The sequence below is a fragment of the Notolepis coatsorum genome (assembly GCF_963971535.1).
Source record: "Notolepis coatsorum genome assembly, contig: SCAFFOLD_170, whole genome shotgun sequence".
NCBI classification, from domain to species: Eukaryota; Metazoa; Chordata; class Actinopteri; order Aulopiformes; family Paralepididae; genus Notolepis; species Notolepis coatsorum.
Window position 1 is genome coordinate 44,322 of NW_028170326.1, and position 22,706 is coordinate 67,027.

Consider the following 22,706-nt stretch of genomic DNA (forward strand, 5'->3'; position numbering starts at 1 on the left):
TGGACAACTCCTTTTAAAACAGAACATTTATTTAAAGTGAAGTCTTCAATGTTAAACAGTGCCAGGCATGAAAGCCCAAATGCAGTCATTGAAACTGCTCAGTTTTGCTTCCCATATGGTCTGGCCACAATGTGCTTCTTGCCAGCTCCAATACAAACTTGGCAGCAGGGTTAAAACAGAACATTTATTTAAAGTGAAGTCTTCAATGTTAAACAGTGCCAGGCATGAAAGCCCAAATGCAGTCATTGAAACTGCTCAGTTTTGCTTCCCATATGGTCTGGCCACAACGTGCTTCTTGCCAGCTCCTTGAATACAAACTTGGCAGCAGGGTTAAAACAGAACATTTATTTAAAGTGACTTATTCAATGTTAAACAGTGCCAGGCATGAAAGCCCAAATGCAGTCATTGAAACGGCTCAGTTTTGCTTCCCATATGGTCTGGCCACAACGTGCTTCTTGCCAGCTCCAATACAAACTTGGCAGCAGGGTAAGACTGTTTTGAATTTGACCAACAGCGATGGCAAGGTGTTGCCTCCAGTCACACCACAGTGTGCGCATAGATCCTGCCTTGCAAAAGGCGCACGATAGTAGGCCAGCTCTACGGGATCCCCGCATGAGAGAGCCAGCCTGACCTGGGTGATCGATGCAAGAATGTGTCTCGGCTCCAGGATGGGACTCCCACAGGTGTAGTCCATGCCGTCCCTTGACAGTGCTTCTGCTAGTGTGGCCTGCTGGCGGGAGGAGAGGCTACAGCAATGAGTAGAGGACTCGTGGTTTGGAACATTCCAGGCAGCTGACAACTGCCCGTGCATGTTGGACAGTAAACAGTCCCGATTCTCTCTGCTGCTTCTCCAGAGCCTCCGACAGGAAGAAGTCTACACATCAGCGTTTCCGTTAGCCGGTAATTACCGGTATTTGACTGGCAAAATATGTTGAAGTCCGAATATTTAAATATCTCCGGTCATAATGTCCGGTGGAAATAATTCCTCTAAGCACAATTTTATTATTTGAATTGTATTAAAATAGGCTAAAATTAAATAGCCTATGCGATGAACAAAACAATCAATTCATTTGTTTCATTGTGCTTCGCTCTAATAAAGCGCGGATGGCGCCGCTCGGATGTGAATCTTTTTTTTTCTTTTTTTGAGCCTGTCTGGCCACCATAATAACGACAAACAGCTATACGAGCGAGAGAGAGAGATGGCCAAACAAGCTAAACCTAACAAATATTTCATGAAACCAAGCACAAGCAGGTCTAATAATAATGACATTGACAACGAAGATGAGTCTTCTGAAGTCACAGAGACCGCCGATGCTCCCGCGGAAAATAAACAAATGTCGAGCGTTCAGGCGGCGGCCCGAGTGGAAAGTTAAATTCTCCTGGCTGAGGTACGACATTATAGTCTAGTAGTCTAGCGTCTATGATGTACGAGAGATAACATTGATTGAACGTACACAAAGTACACTTTATTGATTGAACCACAAAGAGCATCCCCAGTCTGCTGCTACCGTTGCGAGCCTCGCAGAAGTCCACCTGTTCCAATGCAATGGGGATCTAGTCGCAGGTACAAAACGGATAGGCAGAACGAGACGGGGTGAGTAAGTGTTGACATTTTTTAATCATAATGCAACTGTTGGTTGACTGCCGTGTCACATAGTAATGCATATAATTGATTATAACTAAATGTAGGCTATAATGAAATCAACAAACGCATTACGAGCATGTGGCTCGTCCTCTCGCTCTCTGCATGCAAACGAGGCAATGTGATGATCAACTACAGTTTGCTGTGTGTGAAGTTGAACATTATGATATGTGTGACGTGTCTGATACAACGAGGTGAAGCGATGTCGACTCGAGATTCATTTGGGGGTGCGTGTGACAGCTGCTGCAGTGCGAGCAGAGCTTGATGCTGGATCAGCGTATCGCACTAACTTGGGAGGCGAGAGATAGTAATTTGATTCTGCAAATCAATTTCTCATTCTTCGCTTGATGTAATTAATACAAATGTCCAATATAACGGAATTCGTTAGCTCATAAAAATGTGATTATAACAGACTGCTGTTTAAAACTCTGACCGGAATTTCAGGAATATGTCCGGGGATAGAAATCTTGCAGGACACTCAGACCGGCACGAATATGTTCTAACGGAAACGCTGCTACACATGCAGCATGCTTGTTTTTGTGGGACTGCTGTGCAGAAGGTCGGTGGCTGTCATCTGTGTCTGTGCCCAAAACCTCATCCAATGTTAAGTAATGGTCACCTATTTCAATCAATAAAGCACAACACATAAATAAAACAGGTTTAATATTAAAGCAGATTAAAGAGAATGGTCTGTTTTCTTTTAAAGCAATATAATGTATTGAATTTAATAACAAAAATTCCTACCAGAGGCATCAAGCATTGGGTCAGGAAGCCAGATCATACTTTCAGGCAGGAGGATTGGTACTGAACAGCATTCGGTGTTGCCACATTTTTGTATCTGATACTGGCATTGCCTGCAGTGTCGCTGCACCCACTCAGTGAACGCTGGAAACATGTCTGCTTGTTGCTTGGTCACTGTTGCAGGGTTGATTGCTGGGAAGAGTGTGGTGATGACCTGCATGACCGCATCTTCTTCTGCATCTGTGACTGCATGCATGATCGTGATCGGCTCCCCCTTCAACTTAAGCCGACTGTACCGTGCTACCACTCTGTCCAGCATTGGCGCCAGTGAAGTGGTCCAAGCCTCAACAAGCTCTGGGTTTTTCTCGCTAGCTTTGCGGATCTCTGCCATTGAACCGCATCTCTTCAGCAGCTTTTCCATCTCCTCTGCTGTATTGTCTCTCTCCAATGCGCAGTTCTGCAGGCCAATGTTGAGTATAGCCATTACCCTCTCGACTGGATTCTGCCAGCTCTGGCCTGGAGCTGTTCTGCAAGCAATGAGCATGTCCAGTTCTAGCATCTTGAATATCGCGATCAGACTGAGCTGAACTTTGACCAGCAGGCTGTGATGCTCTGTTCCACCATCACTGTACTTGACGTGAATTGGTTTCAGTCCTGAAGGGTCTTCCTGCGCGAATCGTACTGTTGCTGCTGCATTTCTGTAGGCATTTAACTTTTGGAAGACTGAGTCCTGCACCACGACCTTCACCTTGCCACTGTACCAAGAACTCCCTGGCTCACTGGGGACATTGGGTTGCATGTAGGGCTGCAACGATTAGTCGACATAATCGTCGATGTCGAATAATGATGATAAATATTTTAATTTGGGTCTGAGAGTGTGGCTGTTCTGCCGTTCTGCAGATGGATACTATTGGTTTGTTTTGGCAAAATTCTTCTGCTCTGTGTGACAATAAATAAATGAATGATGATATGCAATTTAAAACCAAAACGAAGGCCTCAGTATGAGTTTAAGACGTGAACATGGTCATGTTTGTTGAATATATAGAAATATATATATATTTGATCGGATCGGGAAATATCGGTATCGGTAGATACTCAAAATCACATGATCGGGATCGGATCGAGAGCAAAAAAACGTGATCGGGACATCCCTAATGTGTAAAACCGATTCTCTTATTTCCTGATCGCACACACACACACACACACACACATACACACATACACACATATGGCACACGCTGATATATAGGTGAAAATAGCTCTGATTATCCCAATACTGGTAAAATAGATTCCTTACCTCAGATCAGATGTTCTCCAAAAAGATTATTCCAATTCCTGATCGCCATTCCAAATATCGATCGCGTTTATTGATCCAACCCTGGGTACTGGAAATATATATTCCACGCTGTTCTGATGGTCCACAATGAGTCCGATCGGCTCGGGTTACTTGCCTGAGAAGTAAAATGTGGATTCCGGACTCTTTTTTTCCCATGCATTTCATTCAATCCAATCCAAAGGGGTGCAGTACCATCCGGGAGACAATAGGGGGCGGTATTTTCCCAATTCGAGTTCAGACAGATCCCCACTGGTAACGTGAGGCTAGATTGATGAAATATGAATGGAAATCGCTAATAAAAAAAATAATGATTAAAAACTAGATATCTCGTCGGCTGGCACTCAACGGTTGGCATGAACTAACGAATTATGCTGTGGCTGGCACTCAAAATGTTAAAGGGGAACTATTTTACTAGGGATGCCCCGATCGATCGGCCACCGATCGTTATCGGCCGATAATCAGTATAAATATGCGATCGGTGATCGGTGATAATGCTTTATTTTCGCCGATCGTCAAAACCGATCGAAAAACATGATCCAATTCTTAGCGGAGATCTCACAGTCACTGCTGACTTCTCTCTCAGACACACATTGCTGCTTGCAGCGTACAGCGCCTCCTCCTCCCCAGCCCCTCCCGCACTCATGTAAACAAGAGCCTCGCAGTCTGCTATAGTCTGGTGCATGATGCGATGTGAGCTAACGTTGGCTACCTACCGAGCTAACGCTACTGTTTAAACTAAATGACCCAGTGACTACATGAGGCATTGTCTAATGTTATCTAGCTGGCTAGCTACTGATAGCTGCTGATATCAACAAATGCTTCAGCAATAGTCGAGTGCATGATAAGTTACCTCCGTTGACTCTAGCTCACGTTAGCTCACGTTAGCTCTAAACTAAATAGTTCACTGAGGCGTTGTCTTAACGTTATCTAGCCGGCTAGCAGTAGCTACAGATAGCTCCTGATATCAATGTCTTATAACATTGATGCGTATTGATTTATACCAATACTAGGGTCCAGCTGCAGCGCCGGAGAATCCTGGCCCTAGCTGGAGGCTACTCGAGTACACACAGACAGTGGAGCTGTTTGCAGATAGCGAGCATTTTGACTTGTTGCGTGGTGGCGATGTCTCGCAGATAATACAAGTACAAGTCTAATTATATAATATATATATTTTATAAAAAAAACTCGGTATCGGATCGGTATCGGCCGATATGGCTCAAGACGATCGGTGATCGGTATCGGTGGCAAAAAACGTGATCGGGGCATCCCTATATTTTACTATTTCTTTCACTATTTGGGCACTTTTACACAATTCCTCTGAGTCTATGGAACACCTCTGTAATTTTTATAATTTTTTATTTATTATTTTGTATTTCTAATCAAGTACTCAAAAACAGCATTTTTCTACCTCAAGATCTTAAGTCGTTTTGAGGCTGGGCTCCAACCACGGTGTGGCCTGGTGCCAACTGCCACATCAACTGCCACATTATTATGCAGCTGAGAAATCTCTGACATCACAGATATGCACATTTTCAGATGGCTCAGTTCAGTGAGGGTGAATATTGTGAGAGGAGAATTGGAAGAATGCGCCAATATGAGAATTAGAGACATAGATCCTATTAATATAAGTCCACATAGCTAGGAAACAATGCTAAACACTGAAAAAGGCCATTTATAAGATAGTTCCCCTTTAACATTGTAGCGATGAAGCAGTAGACCTGCAAATTGCTGCAATAATGCAATATCCATTAGTGATGCACCGATGTCAAAATTGTGGCCGATACCGATAACCGATATTAATATTGCTGTTCTGGCCGATACTAGGGGTGGGACGATACATCGATCCAGATCGATATATCGATCTATTATCAATAATCAAATAGGATCGATGCAACGTAAAAAGATCGATTCATATTGCGATACTCTTATTTTGAAAATCCGGCGATGGCGACGTCATATCCGCCCCGCGCCCAGTATTGTGAAACTCCGTATAGCTCTGTACAGCAGAGCAGCGCTAGGGAGCGTCTATTTTGTGACCCGATATAAGTCTGTGCAGTTTTTTTCCCGCAACGGGTCAAATGCATCTAACATGCTTTGCATCGTTGCCATTCTTTTATGCCCATGTCACACAGAGCAGAAGAATTTTGCCAAAACAAACCAATAGTATCCAGCTGCAGAACGGCAGATCAGCCAAACTCTCAGACCCAAATTAAAATATTTATTTTTATTTTAAATTTTTTTATCCCAATTTCTCACATTACATTCACCCTGAATGTTGACGTTATCCAGGTGAAAAGTTAACTTCATAAATCATTTAATGTATAATTAAATCAAAGGAAATGCGTTTGGGTCTGAGAGTGTGGCTGTTCTGCCGTTCTGCAGATGGATACTATTGGTTTGTTTTGGCAAAATTCTTCTGCTCTGTGTGACAATAAATAAATGAATGATGATATGCAATTTAAAACCAAAACGAAGGCCTCAGTATGAGTTTAAGACGCGAACATGGTCATGTTTGTTGAATAAAAAAAAAAAGTTAAAAAAATAATATATATTTGATCGGATCGGGAAATATCGGTATCGGTAGATACTCAAAATCACATGATCGGGATCGGATCGAGAGCAAAAAAACGTGATCGGGACATCCCTAATGTGTAAAACCGATTCTCTTATTTCCTGATCACACACACACACACACACACACATACACACATATGGCACACGCTGATATATAGGTGAAAATAGCTCTGATTATCCCAATACTGGTAAAATAGATTCCTTACCTCAGATCAGATGTTCTCCAAAAAGATTATTCCAATTCCTGATCGCCATTCCAAATATCGATCGCGTTTATTGATCCAACCCTGGGTACTGGAAATATATATTCCACGCTGTTCTGATGGTCCACAATGAGTCCGATCGGCTCGGGTTACCATTCTTTTATGCCCACGTCGCTAAATTAACGTTACATTAGCTGCTTAAGCTAACTAAGCTAAGAGAGAGAGAAACGGAGAGAGGAGAGGGGAAGGAGGAGGAGGAGGGGCGGGGTCATTCTGTCTCTGTGTGTTTGTGTGTGTGTGTGTGTGTGTGTGTGTGTGTGTGTGTGTGTGCACGTGTGCGTTTGAAAATACCAGATGAAGTCAGGAGTATTATTATATTGATATTATTTACTGAGGATGGACAGATAATGTTGATATAAACATGAATACATAATAAATGTATTCATGATCATCATGCAACATAAAACAATTGTAGGAACGGTTTGGGAGAGGAAGGGGTTTTAGCTTGCGTGTTGTGAGTTCCAAAACATTTTACTTAAAGTTTAAAGCTCAATATATAAAAACGTGGCACTTTACAGTGAACAGGAGGTCTATTTGTATTAAAAACAATAGATTGTTTTTCATTTAAATGTCTGGAAGAGCTCAAAAATAAAAACGTCAATTGATATTTCCGTAGCCTTTTTTTAGTTGATCTAAATGTGACTGATTGTGTTAAATGGGCACATAATATCGTCTCATATCGATCGCAGGCACCTTAATCGTATCGTATCGTGGCAGACTTTGTGATATCGGCAAATATCGTATCGTTGTCCAAAGAATCGATATCGTATCGTGATGAAACTGGTGATTCCCACCCCTAGCCGATACCGATATTTACCGATGTCGATATCTCTGTATAGAAAACTCTTCTTTATGATAATCAAATAAAGAGCTATTTTCCAAAACATATTTAGATTTTTTTACTTTTGTAACTTATTTTCAGAAATTACTGATATTTTGAAACTATTTAACACATTGAGTGCCACGCCCCTTCCGGGAAGTGACCCCTTCATTGCCGTCCATTAACCCCATGTAAACGTAGTTGTAGTTTGGAGCTAAACCTATATTTTATAGTATAGCTATGGGTCTAATAACGCCGTCGAGTCTCAGTGAGTTGCTTCTGGTCAACGTGCAAAAAACAGATAATTTTTTCATCCGTACATTTCCGTTTTATACCATTTTGAATATGAATATAGTTTGGATGCTTCTGAGTAATTCCAGGGAAAATACGCAAAAACTGCGTTTTTGTGTAATTCAATAAACACGTAATTTTTCGCCTGATTATTGGATCTTCCTGAAATCAACGGTAGATTATCATTATTATCCTTCCTCGTGAATACATGAAATGTGCCCTGGAGCGCGGCGCTCCCCCCCCCCCCCCCCCCCCCCCCCCTGCAACCCAACGGCAGACAGCCACACGCATAAAACACAGATAGCTTCAAACGCGGTAGAAATACATATCAGATTCAAGTCCAGCCTGAAGACATGGCTCAAAAGGGACTATACTTAACATAGACACTTAGCTTAAGGCACCCTTGCATGTTGTATGAGTCTGTTATGTATATAAATGTTAAATGGTATATGTGTTGTGATGTCATGTTTTGTATGATGCATGTCTATGCATCACACTCCCCCACCCCCCTACAAGGACCACAATGGAAATAAGCTCTGAGCTTTTTTGTGTTTCATCCTTGGCAGTATATCCTGACTGTGCTTTCTGTCACATGTTTATTTTTTATATTGTCAAATAAAGTCATTCATTCATTCAGATCAACGCAAGCTTTCATATATAGTGTCCTTACCTGGTATCTGATGTAATGCAAAAAAAAGAATCCAATTATCTCATCGCCATTCCAGTTATCCACAGCGATCCTGTCTCCGACGTTGTTAGGCATTGCACTTCAACGGGCGGGCGGGGTCAGTAGTACAAACCATCCCTACAAGCGCGTGTTTTGCCGGAGTGTTTAGGACCCACCCCCACACCGCAGCTCGGTAGAGAACGGGGTGCAATAATGGCCAAAGGCGTTAGAGGGCGGTATAAGACCGTCTGCCAGCTCAGACACACTCAGAACAGTGTGCACAAGGTGCCCCACTGAATTGTGAATGGCAGTAGCGAATAAAAGAAATATAGTGAGAAAAAACGTAGATCTACGTTTCCGGCACTCAACGATTGGGCAACAGAAACGTAGTTCTACGTTTTCGGCAACCAAATGGTTAAGGCCAAAACATGTAAAAAAAAATAATTAAAAAGGGGGGGATAGTTTTACCCCGAAAATGCGATTGTTATAAAACGCTTGGTTTATGTCCGGCAAAGTAAGAAACTGTGATCGTCCAGGTTTGGTCAAATAGTCATAGGCGGTTCTTACTTTAGCCAGAAGGTCATCTAAAAAGAATAATTCCAATGATCCCATCGGTGATCGCGATTACTCGTTTATTACACGTGTTTACGGGACAGTATAGGTTTTAAGGCGAGCAGATCTGCTTGCGATTGCTTTGCAAGAGCTCCTCCCCCTCAGAGCGAGTCTTGATAGTCCAGTTAATTCATTGTCTGTCCTGATCCCTTTCTATCTGAGTTCAAAAGGTAGATGATACTGCCATCTGGTGAGATTCGATCGGCATTGCAATTCCAACATATGTAGCTGTGCCACAGTGATTCAGAGAGCTCCGGCCGAGTGTGTAGAACAGGGATCAAAGGAAAAAGATCAAACGATCTAATAACGAGTATACTCATTATTGGCGGTCAAGCATTGGCGGCCTATAACGAGTATACTCGTGATTGTTGGTCAATGAGTTAATTGCTCCCCAGAACAACACAAACTAAGAACAACAATGATATTGTTACAAGGACAGATACAACCACAATGTAGAAATCGTCGGAAAGGAGAAACGCACAATTTCTATCATGCGACAACACAAAGCCGTGTGTCATTTATTTAATTTATAGCACAAGTGACAGCTGTCAGAACTATGCCGTGCTAGCCTCTGACAGCTCGTAGTAACCAAACATTTGATCAATGAAAACCCACCAGGGCGTCTTCTCTCAGCCCAACCCCAAAACCAACCTCCTTAAAGTGACAGTGCCCCATCAACACATCAAAACAATACAATGGTGAATTATGTCTATAGAACCCACTACATACGTTAAATCACAACAACTAAATTTGGAGGATAAAACATTTTTAGAACATGAGAAATACAAACTGAACAAATGCAAAACACACACACAATCTGAACTCTTCATTGGTGTACTTCTCTCTTCTCCAGGTACAATTGCTGTTGCTGCATTGCTCCCCAACAACAAGCAGAGATATGAACGAGTCAAGGCCTCACTGCTGTGACCAGTGTGGAAAGAGATTCAGTCAGTCTGGAGAGTTAAAGACACACCAGCGCATTCATACAGGAGAGAAGCCTTACTACTGTGACCAGTGTGGAACACGCTTCAGGACCTCTGGACACTTAAAGACACATCAGCGCATTCATACAGGGGAGAAGCCTTATAACTGTGACCAGTGTGAGAAGAGCTTCAGTCTGTCTGGAGACTTAAAGACACACCAGCGCATTCATACAGGAGAGAAGCCTTACTACTGTGACCAATGTGGAACACACTTCAGGACCTCTGGACACTTAAAGACACATCAGCGCATTCATACAGGGGAGAAGCCTTATAACTGTGACCAGTGTGAGAAGAGCTTCAGTCTGTCTGGAGACTTAAAGACACACCAGCGCATTCATACAGGGGAGAAGCCTTATAACTGTGACCAGTGTGAGAAGAGCTTCAGTAACTCTGGAAACTTAAAGGAACACCAGCGCATTCATACAGGGGAGAAGCCCTATAATTGTGACCAGTGTGAGAAGAGCTTCAGGACCTCTAGAGACTTAGAGAGACACCAGCGTATCCATACAGGAGAGAAGCCCCACCACTGTGACCAGTGTGAGAAGAGCTTCAGTACCTCTGGAGGCTTGAAGAGACACCATCTCATTCATACAGGAGAGAAGCCCCACCACTGTGACCAGTGTGAGAAGAGCTTCAGTACCTCTGGAGGCTTGAAGAAACACCATCTCATTCATACAGGAGAGAAGCCCTATAACTGTGACCAGTGTGAGAAGAGCTTCAGGACCTCTGGACACTTAGAGAGACACCAGCGTATTCATACAGGAGAAAAGTGTTACTACTGTCACCAGTGTGAGAAGAGCTTCAGTAGATGTGACAACTTAAATGTTCACCAGCGCATTCATACAGGAGAGAAGCCCTATTGTGACCAGTGTGAGAAGAGCTTCAGTGCCTCTGGACACTTAGAGAGACACCAGCGTATTCATACAGGAGAAAAGTGTTACTACTGTCACCAGTGTGAGAAGAGCTTCAGTAGATGTGACAACTTAAATGTTCACCAGCGCATTCATACAGGAGAGAAGCCTTAAAGACAGTGGAGGAAACATTTCATTCGATCATTCAATTCAAAGACACACCAGTGAATTCATACAGGAGAGAAACCCTACCACTGTGACCACCATGGGATGAGCTTCAGACAATCTCAAGATTTAAAGAAGCACCTATATATTCCAGTATATTTATTCAGGTGTCAAACCCTACAATTGTGTAGAAATCTGCTTAAAAGCTCAACATACTTAACAACACATTCATCCTGGACAGCAATCCAACTAATGTGATCTGCATCAGAAGAACTTCTGACACTCATCTTCAAACACCAGTTGCATGGTTTAAATAGAGCCTTTCTCTCTAGTCCTCTCTTCCAATAGTTGTCTTTCTTCACACACATAGGGCCCAAGGGGTGCTGGAGCATCTGCCCTTTTTCCCTCAGAGTCAAACATGCCCTTTTCTGTCTGGTGGTAATGGTATTTCATTTGCATGTTATACTGTTATACTGAGTACTGTTATACTGCTATACTGAGTACTGTTATACTGCTATAGTGAGTACTGTTATACTGAGTACTGTTATACTGAGTACTGTTATACTGAGTACTGTTATACTGCTATACTGAGTACTGTTATACTGAGTACTGTTATACTGAGTACTGTTATACTGCTATACTGAGTACTGTTATACTGCTATACTGAGTACTGTTATACTGAGTACTGTTATACTGAGTACTGTTATACTGAGTACTGTTATACTGAGTACTGTTATACTGAGTACTGTTATACTGAGTACTGTTATTTAATAAAAAAAGAATCTATTGAAATTCTATCATATGTGCTAAATATAGATGCAACAATGCATTTGAAAGTTTTGAAAGATTGCGTCCCTCCCAACTATTCTTTGACATCTAAGCTTTGCAACAGGACTCAGTAGGAAATACTGCCCGTGGTTTAGGAGGGGTGGCTCCTAGGTAGAGCAGGGCAGGACGCAGAAAGAGACAATATCTCCTCATGTGTATGAAGATCATCATTTAAATATCTATTAAAAAATATTTCTTGTTATACCGCTGCAAATGAGGGCAATCTGAACTTTTTTCTAGTTAAAATAAAGGTTTGAAATTAAATTAATTAGGGTTAATCAATGGTATTCAATACAGTGAAATAAGCAAAAAACTAGATTTTACATGTGAAAGGGTCTTTAGTGTGTTTACATTGCATACCGTATTTTGTCATAGCCTGCACCCTCATACATTATAAGACCAGTGTTTGTGAAGTGTTGGTGTTGTGCGTTATTGATTGTTTTAAGCAATCAGAGAGAGAGAGGCTTTGATGTGCCCTTTATTTTTGGTTGAGCGCCAAGGTTGAGATGTGAAACATTGGAAAAGCATTACTGTTCCACTGGCTTTTTCTGTTGATATAATTCTCAAATATCTACACATAGCAACCATCGTTTTGCACATAGCAACCGTTGTCCCTTCCATTGCCATGTTCAAAACAATGGCCGCTAAGTTACATGCAGCCATGTTGGAAGACAAAGAACTACTCAAACATTCAGTACAAGGCCTCTATTTAAACACATTTTCAATAGGGATGTTCGATATTGGCTTTGTTACCGATATCTGATATACCGATATTGTCAAACTATTTCCGATACCGATCATTTCCGATATCACATTTGAATGCCAATATCGGACATCCCTAATTTTCAAATGTGAACTCTAATGTAAGATAGACCGATAAGAGAGAGACGCTTGTCTCTGGTTTTATAATAAAATGGCAAATAGACAAAGGTATAATTTTCAGTGCAAATGTGTGTTTACAGTTTATTATGCCACAAATGTATGTCTTAGTTATACGGTGGTCTGTCACAGAGTTAAAATGTTTTCACTATCAATATATTAAATTAGCCATTGTTTATGTTTCTGGCCCGCCATAATGTGGCCTGAGGCAAAACATAATTGCTGACCCCTGGTCTGTAAGAGATCATCTGACCCCTGGTCTAGGAGGTCATTCTGTAAGAGATCATCTGACCCCTGGTCTAGGAGGTCATTCTTTAAGAGATCATCTGACCCATGGTCTAGGACAGTGGTTCCCAACCTTTTTCCCCCCAGGGACCCCCAAACATCTCTGATGAAATTCGCGGACCCCCTCCTAATAAGATACCATAAAATACTTAATTTTTTTTCATTTTAATAACAAACTGCTTATACACAGGCATATGCATCACAATTAGACCCACTATGCTTCTTTGACTTGTGCCTTCAATCAACAAATCTCATCTTGCACCATATGCATTTCAAAATGTTTGGCCAATATTCAAATGCTGTATTCATCCTCTCAAATCAGTCCCTAATGGTGAACGGTTTGCATTTATGGAACAAATCAATGCAACAAATTAAACTAAATATGAGACAGGAAATTCCAATCAGTAGCAGAGAGAATCTGTCCTAGCTGGGTTTAATACCTTTTTTTGTCATTTTAATAACAAACTGCTTATACACAGGCATACAGATCCAGCCAGAATTAGTCATGGAACAGCTGTTTGCCGGCCGGTTTGACGCCGTTTGCATGGTTAATGGTAACAATGACCAGCGGGGGCGCTCTCACACAGCTGGTGACATCTCCCCGACGCGCCGGCTTTTTGTTAATGCATTTAAACCACCATTAAGTTAAACCATGTATTATTTTGGCCATATAGTGGCGCTGTTGTGAGTTTGTGGATGCTGCAATGCTGTATCCACATTTAGAAGAAGAAGAAGAAGAAGAAGAAGAAGAAGAAGAAGAAGAAGAAGAAGACTTTTGTTTTGCAACTGGAGTCGCGTTTATTTTTCAAATGTAAACTAGTCAATACTATCTTAAACAATGTCAGCAGTCAGTGTATATTTTCAACAATACGTTTGTTTACCAATAGGTTAAACTGTTTTTGGATCTTTGTTGGCACTCTTTCAACATTTGGATTATAGCTCAGTCACAGCGTTACAGACCAGCGTTAAACGTTCCAGAGACGGTAAGTTAATTTAACTTATTCTAGTCTAAAGAAACCTATATATTACTATTTGTTAATCAGAGCGTTATTTGGTTATAACACCGTGTGTGCGTCGTGTGTGTGCGTGCGTGCGCGATATATGTTACTATTGATTAATGCGTTTGTTAATATAACACTGTGCGCGCTTGATAAAACAAAGCATACTGTATTACTGTGTGTTTATATTGTGAGCAAGTCAAGCAAGTGTAATTGAACACAATACATGCTGACATCATGACATGCATCTTGCTGTTTGTCATTCTATTGCTAATGCCAGGTAATGTGAATTAATGTCACAAAACGAATCCCTTGGATAGGATAAAACAAAGCATCTACTGTATTACTGTGTGTTTATATTGTGAGCAAGTCAAGCAAGTGTAATTGAACACAATACATGCCTTTTTTAAATCAACCAAGATAATGGAGAAATATCAGTCAAGTCCGAAATCGACCGTGAAACCATTGGCAACGGAAGTTTTGTTGAGGTTGTTGTGATTGTTACGGTACATGTCTCTTTTATTTATTTATTTCCAATAATAATGATTTAAATTACTACTACTAGTCTTAGCAGTAGCAGTTGTCATAGTAGTAGTAGTAGTAGTAGTAGCAGTAGTAGTGTAGCAGTTGTAGTAGTAGTAATAGTAGTACTAGTATTAAATATGAGCCTAGCAGTAAAGTTATCAATTATCTTCTCCTCTCCTCTCCTCTCCTCTCCTCTCCTCTCTTCTCTTCTCTTCTCTTCTAGGCTACTGAGGCTAATCTGAACATCCATGGGGTGTATGCCTTCACCACTGCAGAGGTACAGATCAGAATTCTCGACATAAACGACAACAAACCCGAATTCTACAGGTGCGAAGATACATGTGTCCCGCAGGACACCTTCACAGGAGAGATTATTGAGCACTCATCAGGATCCATCCCCCTCGACATCACTGTCAGAGATGCGGACCAGGTCACAGGATTTTTTTAATTCTTTAAAAAGATAAACAAAAACAGAGATATTGAAAAGAAAAAAACAGTCTCTAATTTGATGTTTATTAGATTAGATTAAAATGTATTGTCATTATACAGCACAAGTACAGTACAACAAAAAGAAGTTTGGCATCTAACCAGAGTGTACCAGACTGTAACAGTTAAGTGCAATAATAATATACAATGTACAAGTAATTAAATGTGATATATATAACAAGCTACTGGTAATATATGCAACATGTATTTACAGTATAATTATATAAAGTGATACAGGTAATGTACTAAGATAAGATAAGATATTCCTTTATTGATCCGCTTGGGGAAATGCGGGCATCATACAGTAGTAGCATGGGGGGGGGGGGGGGGGGGGTACATGGGAGAGGGGCATGGTAATAGTATAATACATAATGTAGGCAATACAACTATTGTAATGATACAAATAAGCAGTGTAAACAATATAATTAACTCTGAATATAAGAATATGGTGGTAAGCCATGCTGGCCAGTGGTATAACTATTGAGAGTAGGTATGGGATATATACAGATATAGATATAATATATACTGTACATATTATTAAATTTTATTATACAGGTATGTGAATAGGGAGGGATATATGCAGACATATCCAACAATTATAGATACATATATATACAGTATATACTGTATAATATAATTATTATCACTGTTTCAAAACACTTCAATGAAAAAAGCAGAGACCATGTTGTCCTGTTGTACTGTCCAACTGTATGACACATAACAAGACCTGAGTGGTTACTTGTGATTAAGTATGAATCATTATGTTTATTGTGCAGGGAGGACAAATCAAGCTAACCCTGGCTGGAGACGTCAAGGATGTGTTCGCCGTAGTTCCTGTGTTTACCGTTGCAGAAAGCGCAACTCAAGTTCAACTCATGGTCCAAAAACCCTTGGAGCTGGATTTTGAAAAGAAAGAATTTATGGTTGTGCAGGTAAGGAGATGGAAAATGTAAGAATTGAAATATCAAAGTTGCTTTATGTAGAGTAATCATTAAAACATCACTACTTCATACAGTATGCTGTTCGGTTGGTACTGTGTACAGTCAGTACATCACTACTTCATATGTTCTGTTGGTACTGTGTACAGTCAGTACATCACTACTTCATATGTTCTGTTGGTACTGTGTACAGTCAGTACATCACTACTTCATATGTTCTGGTGGTACTGTGTACAGTCAGTACATCACTACTTCATACAGTATGTTGTTCTGTTGGTACTGTGTACAGTCAGTACATCACTACTTCATACAGTATGTTGTTCCGTTGGTACTGTGTACAGTCAGTACATCACTACTTCAGTGTTGTAGTCGAGTCACTAAATATCGAGTCTGAGTCGAGTGTGGAGTCCCCAGTGTTTGAGTCAGAGTCCAAGTCCAAGTCACCAAAGAAGAGCCCAAGTCGAGTCCCCATTACCCGAGTCCGAGTCCAAGTCATCAAGGTTGAGTCCACTCCATTCTGGCAGTCGAAGAGCTGACATACAAATAAAAAAAGGTCTACATTATACATAAATGACACAGCGTTCACCATTTAAAATGGAGTTTATTTACTTTGTGACACAATAGCCACAATAAATAGACACAATAAAGAAATCTAACCCTAACTAACCTTACTGTCATGCACTTGTCCTAATAAACTAACCTACACTGTAGCACTCAACACTTTGATGAACATTGTTACTCAGCTGATAGAGTTGTACCCTTCCTGATGACTTGTCGTACAGAACTTGTAAGTCGCTTTGGATAAAAGCGTCAGCTAAATGACTAAATGTAAATGTAAATAGCCAAACAAATGCACTAGCCATCAATATCTTATTACAAATGATTAGGGCCTATTACCAAAAAATAACTAAATAAATAACAAAATAAAAACTAAAATAAATGTATCAATTCACAAGTCCTTGTCTGCACCTTCCGAGTCCGAATGCAGTCAATGCTCGAGTCCATGTCCAAGTCCGAGTCCTCAGTGCACAAGTCCAAGTCGAGTCACAAGTCCTGAAAATCAGTCCAGTACTCGGACTCAAGTCCAAGTCCTGGACCCGAGTACTACAACACTGCACTACTTCATATGTTGTTCCGTTGTCAAAATCTTAAGCCGTTTTGAGCCTGGGCTCCAACCACAATGGTAACTGTGCTTAGTGTGTGAGTCTCAACATGCAGCTGAGTCTCTGACATCACAAATCAGCACATTTTCAGATGACTCAGTTCAGTGAGGGTGAATATTGTGAGAGGAGAATTGTAAGAATGCGCCAATATGATAATTAGAGACATAGATCATATTAAAGGGGAACTATTTTACTATTTCTTTCACTATTTGGGCACTTTTACACAATTCCTGTGAGTCTATGGAACACCTCTGTAATATATATATTTTTTTTATTCATTGTTTTGTATTTCTAATCAAGTCCTCAAAAACAGCATTTTTCTACCTCAAGATCTTAAGCCGTTTTGAGCCTGGGCTCCAACCACAATGGTAATGGTTCTGGGGGAGAGAAAGAAATGAGACAAATTATTTCTAATCTATTTATTTTTTCTTTCGCTGCAGCTCCCACTGTTGCAGCGACCACAGACCAACCCAACAACATCCCTGCCTGTATCCTCTCACTGTACCAAGACCATCCCCATGCCCCCGCAAAAAACTAAAACAAAAGGCTGGCTGCCACAAAACAGTCACATCTAGAGACCTTAAAACCTACTCTAGCGAGGCCTTTAACCTTGAACTGGAGAGCCTGGACTGGTCAGATGAACTCAATGGTACACTGGTTGAAGAAACATGGCTTGGTTTCAAAACCAAATTCTCAACAATACTAAACGACATGGCCCCCCTAAGAACCACCAGGGTAAAAAATCGCGCTGAGCCGTGGATGCACTCCGAAATACTGGCCGCTATGAAAACCAGAGACAAAAAATGCTCTGAGTTTCGTAAAAGTCAGTCAAAGCTTACTAAAAGCACGAGCAGTGAACTCCAAGCCCACGTGACTGAACTCAAACTAGAAAGAAACAGACTAAGAAACGACGTAAACTCCATGATCAAAACTGCAAAAAAGAATTTCATCAATGACAAAACTGAGGAAAACAAAAACAAACCACGTGAACTTTGGAAATTACTCAATAATCAACTAGGATGCAGTAAAAAACTTAAAACCAGATTCTCAAACATAAACATAAAAACGGACAACACGCTCATCACAGACAAGCTGGATGTAGCCAATTACTTAAACATTTTCTTCACAAACATAGCCACAACACTGGTAAACAAACTACCCTCCCACTCAGGGCTTTATGGGGTAGAACACATAGTAGCTTACTACAAAAACCTAGGGGTCCGCAAGGACGACTTCAAGCTGGAAATGGTAACAACAGATGAGGTACTCAATAAACTGAGCGCCCTCCAACCTAACAAGGCCACTGGCCATGACAACATCCCCTCCAAATTCCTCAGAGACTCAGCAGCCGCCATCACCCCAATCATCACACACATAATAAACCTCTCCATAAAACAGGGACACGTCCCCAAGGACTTCAAAATTGCTAGGGTGACCCCTCTGCACAAAAAGGGCAGCAAATTAGACCCAGGCAACTACCGCCCTGTTTCTATTCTCACCTCCATCTCGAAAGTCATGGAAAAAATAGTCTACGAACAGGTCGAAAAGTACCTAGCGGAAAAAAATCTAATCTACGAATTCCAATCTGGCTTCAGAACATCCCACTCCACTGACACATGCCTTCTCTATTTGAATGACCACATCAAACAAGAGGTGGACGCAGGCAAATACTGCGGCATGGTCATGCTGGACCTACAAAAGGCCTTTGACACGGTCAATCACTCCATTCTGATTGACAAGCTAAAAGCAATTGGTTTTGATAGTCTATCAGTGAGCTGGATGCAATCCTACCTTGAGGGGAGGGAACAGATGGTGGAGGTAAACGGTACCCTATCCCCCCCTCTCACAGTGAGCTGTGGTGTTCCACAAGGAAGCATACTAGGACCGCTACTGTTCCTAATTTATGCAAATGACATGTCGTCAGCTTGTGACTGCAACTTGTTCCTGTTTGCGGACGACTCAGCCCTGCTGGTCTCTGACAAGAACAAGTTACAGGTTGAAAAAACCCTCAGCTCGGAACTAGGCAGAATCTGCATATGGCTCGCTGATAACAAACTATCATTACACATGGGCAAAACAGAGTCCATTCTCTTCGGTTCAAATAACAAACTCAGCAAGACCGACGGCTTCTCAGTTACAGTGGGTGACAATATTGTCACAAGGAAAGATGAAATTACCTACCTGGGTTCCATCCTAGAGGCTAATCTCTCCTGTGACAAAATGGCATCCAATGTAATAAAAAAAGTCAACCAACGAACTCGATTCTTGTACCGGATCTCCTCTCTGGTAAACAAGAATACCCTGAAGACTCTGGCAGGAGCACTCATTCAGGGGTACTACGACTATGCTTGCACCTCATGGTACCAAAGCACCTCAAAGGCGCTAAAAACAAAATTACAAACATCTCAAAACAAACTGGTCAGACTACTGCTTGACCTTACTCCTAGAACCCACCTCACCCCTGCCCACTTTGACAACCTAGGATGGCTTAGAGTAGATGACAGAGTACAGCAACTTGCAATGGGCCTGGTCTACAAGATACACTACACGACCAAGGTACCCATGTACATGGCAAAATACTTCCCAAAGGTCAGTGAATACCACGATCACAACACCAGAGGGAGCTCCACAAATCATGTTAAACCCAGATTCGGCTCAAATAAGGGACTAAACACATTTCGCAATTATGCCACATCAATGTGGAACGCCCTACCCAAAGCTGTAAAGGAATGTGGATCACTACCCACTTTCAAAACCTCTCTCAAGAGACACCTACGGGAGACTGCAATTCAACACTGGCCCCTGTAAATATCCTAACCCAACCCCCCCCCCCCTCAATGTACAGTGTTACTTGTTGATACAGTGTGCCCCCCGGCCCCCCCCCCCCCAACCACCTCCAATGTAAATTACCCAGTATGGTTGTCAATATCCCAATGTACCCAACCCCCCCCACCCAACCTCCTCCAATGTACAGTTTTCTACGTCAAATGTATATACTCCCTTTTCTTGACTCCTTCTGTATCACAAACAGTACTGTATTTGCAAATCTGGTATGTCATAAATGTATAGATGTAGCAGTACTGACTATCTGTATGTCATGTATGTCATATATGTCTATATGAATTGAAAATGGGGGACCCTGATGGAAACAAGACAAACGTCTTTCTCAGGTCTGCATCCCCTTAACAATTGTATGTATTGAGCCGTACTGTATTGTACCCATTCTGCAATCTGTTAAATAAAGTTTTCATTCATTCATTCATTCAAATGTATATACTCCCTTTTCTTGACTCCTTCTGTATCACAAACAGTACTGTATTTGCAAATCTGGTATGTCATAAATGTATAGATGTAGCAGTACTGACTATCTGTATGTCATGTATGTCATATATGTCCTGATGAATTGAAAATGGGGGACCCTGATGTAAACAAGACGAAAGTCTTTCTCTGGTCTGCATCCCCTTAACAATTGTGTGTATTGAGCTGTACTGTATTGTACCCATTCTGCAATCTGTTAATAAAGTTTTCAATCAATCAATCAAACTCTCCAGACATAGGCATACCAACACCACAGCACATCCAGAGCTTTGATCTTGAGGAAGCAAGACAACTACAACTGCAAATGACGGGACAGGCTGCATGTCCACTGTGGCACAAGGAGCGAGAGGGCAGGCTGACTGCATCAGAATTTGGCAAGATACTAAAGAGAGAGAATTTCAGATGCCTTCATACAGTCCACATATTACCCCAAGCCCTTCACTGCTACAGGCTCAGCTGAAGGAGAAGGAGGAGGAGAACAGACAGGCAGCCCGAGACCCAGTCTTGCAGGAGGGTTAAGGGGGTTAAGCGTCTTGCTCAAGGACACTTACATTGGAATGCGATGGCTGCAACCCCCACACCATTGAAATGCTAATTGTCCACCACCTAGTATTTATCGTTGCCATTTGAGAGTTCACACTCTACCATAGCAGTCATCAAAAAGGATCATGGATCATCTTTAGACAAATAAATTGATACTAATAATAGATTACTTTGAACCTTGCACCTTATTAAACCTTGTCTAAAGATTAGATTAGATTAAAATGTATTGTCATTATACAGCACAAGTAGGTCCATGCAGGAGCAGCAGCAGGCCACCACCCAACTCTTCCTGCAGATGATGGGGACTTTTGCAAGAGCCATATTGCCTCAATCTCAGACCCCGCCGGCACCACAGTGGATGCCCACAGCTCAAATGATGCCCCCACGTGCCTGGCCCAAGACATTGCCTCCAACTAACCATGCCACATCAGTTTGTAGAGGCTTTTGGCAATCGTGTTGCGGTTATTCTGGACTGCTTTGAAATTGGCACTGAGACCATCAAATCTGAAAGCGCAGGCACAGACATATTCCCACTACAAGCAAAAGCACACTGTTAAGTACCTGATTGGCATTACACCACAGGGGTCTATCTCTTTCATTTCCAAAGGGTGGGGAGGGCGTGTAAGTGACAAGCATCTGACCGAGAACAGTGGTCTCCTCAATAAACTGTTGCCTGGAGACTTGGTTTTAGCAGACCGTGGATTTGACATTGGGGACCATGTTTCATTAATGTGTGCATCGGTGAAAATCCCTGGATTCACAAGCGGACGTGCCCAGATGGATCCAAAATCTGTAGAAGAGACACAGCAAATAGCTCACCTCAGGGTCCATGTTGAAAGAGTGATCGGTTTGGTACGCAATAAGTATCGCATGCTACATAATACCATACCAGTCCAACTGCTGGTTCCATTTGAAGGCGAGGACTTTTCTTTCATTGACAAGATTGTGACTGTGTGCTGTGCCTTAACGAATATGTGCCACAGTGTTGTTATGAAACCACCAGACCATGCGTTACCAGATAGTGAGGGAGAGACGGAGTTATCTGTTATCTGTTATGCTAAAGCTAAAATGGAAAATCAAGGCCTCTTAGTTTTACTGATGTGGATTATTTAAATTCAGTTTGTCATGTTTTCATTGTTATTTGAACAATGTTATGTCCTGTAAATACTAGGGCTGTCAAAAGTGAATGCTTTAACTGTATTTCACAGGAGAGAAACTGTATTCATTGAAAGCTATTAAAATTGCCTTTGAATCTAAATATACTTTCTGTGTTTTTACATTAATTCCATGATTTCTAAAAAAAAATATTTCAAACCATTCCAATTATTAACACCTTTACTGCTGTAGCATACGATTGGTAAAACAGTAACATATGGTAAACATTGGTACAACATTGCTAGAACAGATGTAATATAGCATTGTATATTAGTATACTGCATAGTATATTGACAAAAATAAAGAATTAAGACTCGCACAGGTTTGTTTTTCTTCTATCTATCTATCTATCTATCTATCTATGAGCCGTACTGTATTGTACCCATTCTGCAATCTGTTAAATAAAGTTTTAGCTCTAATTAAGAATGACAGTGACCTAGCTGACTATTATTTGGAAATCCAGAGGTTTTAAAAACTGGTGCGACAATAACTGTCTGGTTTTAAATGTTAAGAAGACTGGGGAGATGGTGTTTGACCCCAGAGGTGTTGGGGACCACAGGCCTGTGGTCATCCACACACAGTCCATCTCACAGGTCTCTTCATATAAATATCTTGGGATTTTTGTCGATAACACACTAACCTG

General features: G+C 41.4%; 1 long non-coding RNA gene across 1 annotated transcript; it reads left to right on the forward strand.

Annotated features, from left to right (window-relative positions):
* The first annotated feature begins 14,753 nt into the window (after positions 1-14,753).
* Positions 14,754-17,570, forward strand: LOC311248554. The gene is made up of 3 exons (XR_014620960.1): positions 14,754-14,890; positions 15,723-15,878; positions 17,488-17,570. It is a non-coding gene; the product is annotated as an uncharacterized lncRNA (long non-coding RNA).
* The last annotated feature ends 5,136 nt before the right edge of the window (positions 17,571-22,706 follow it).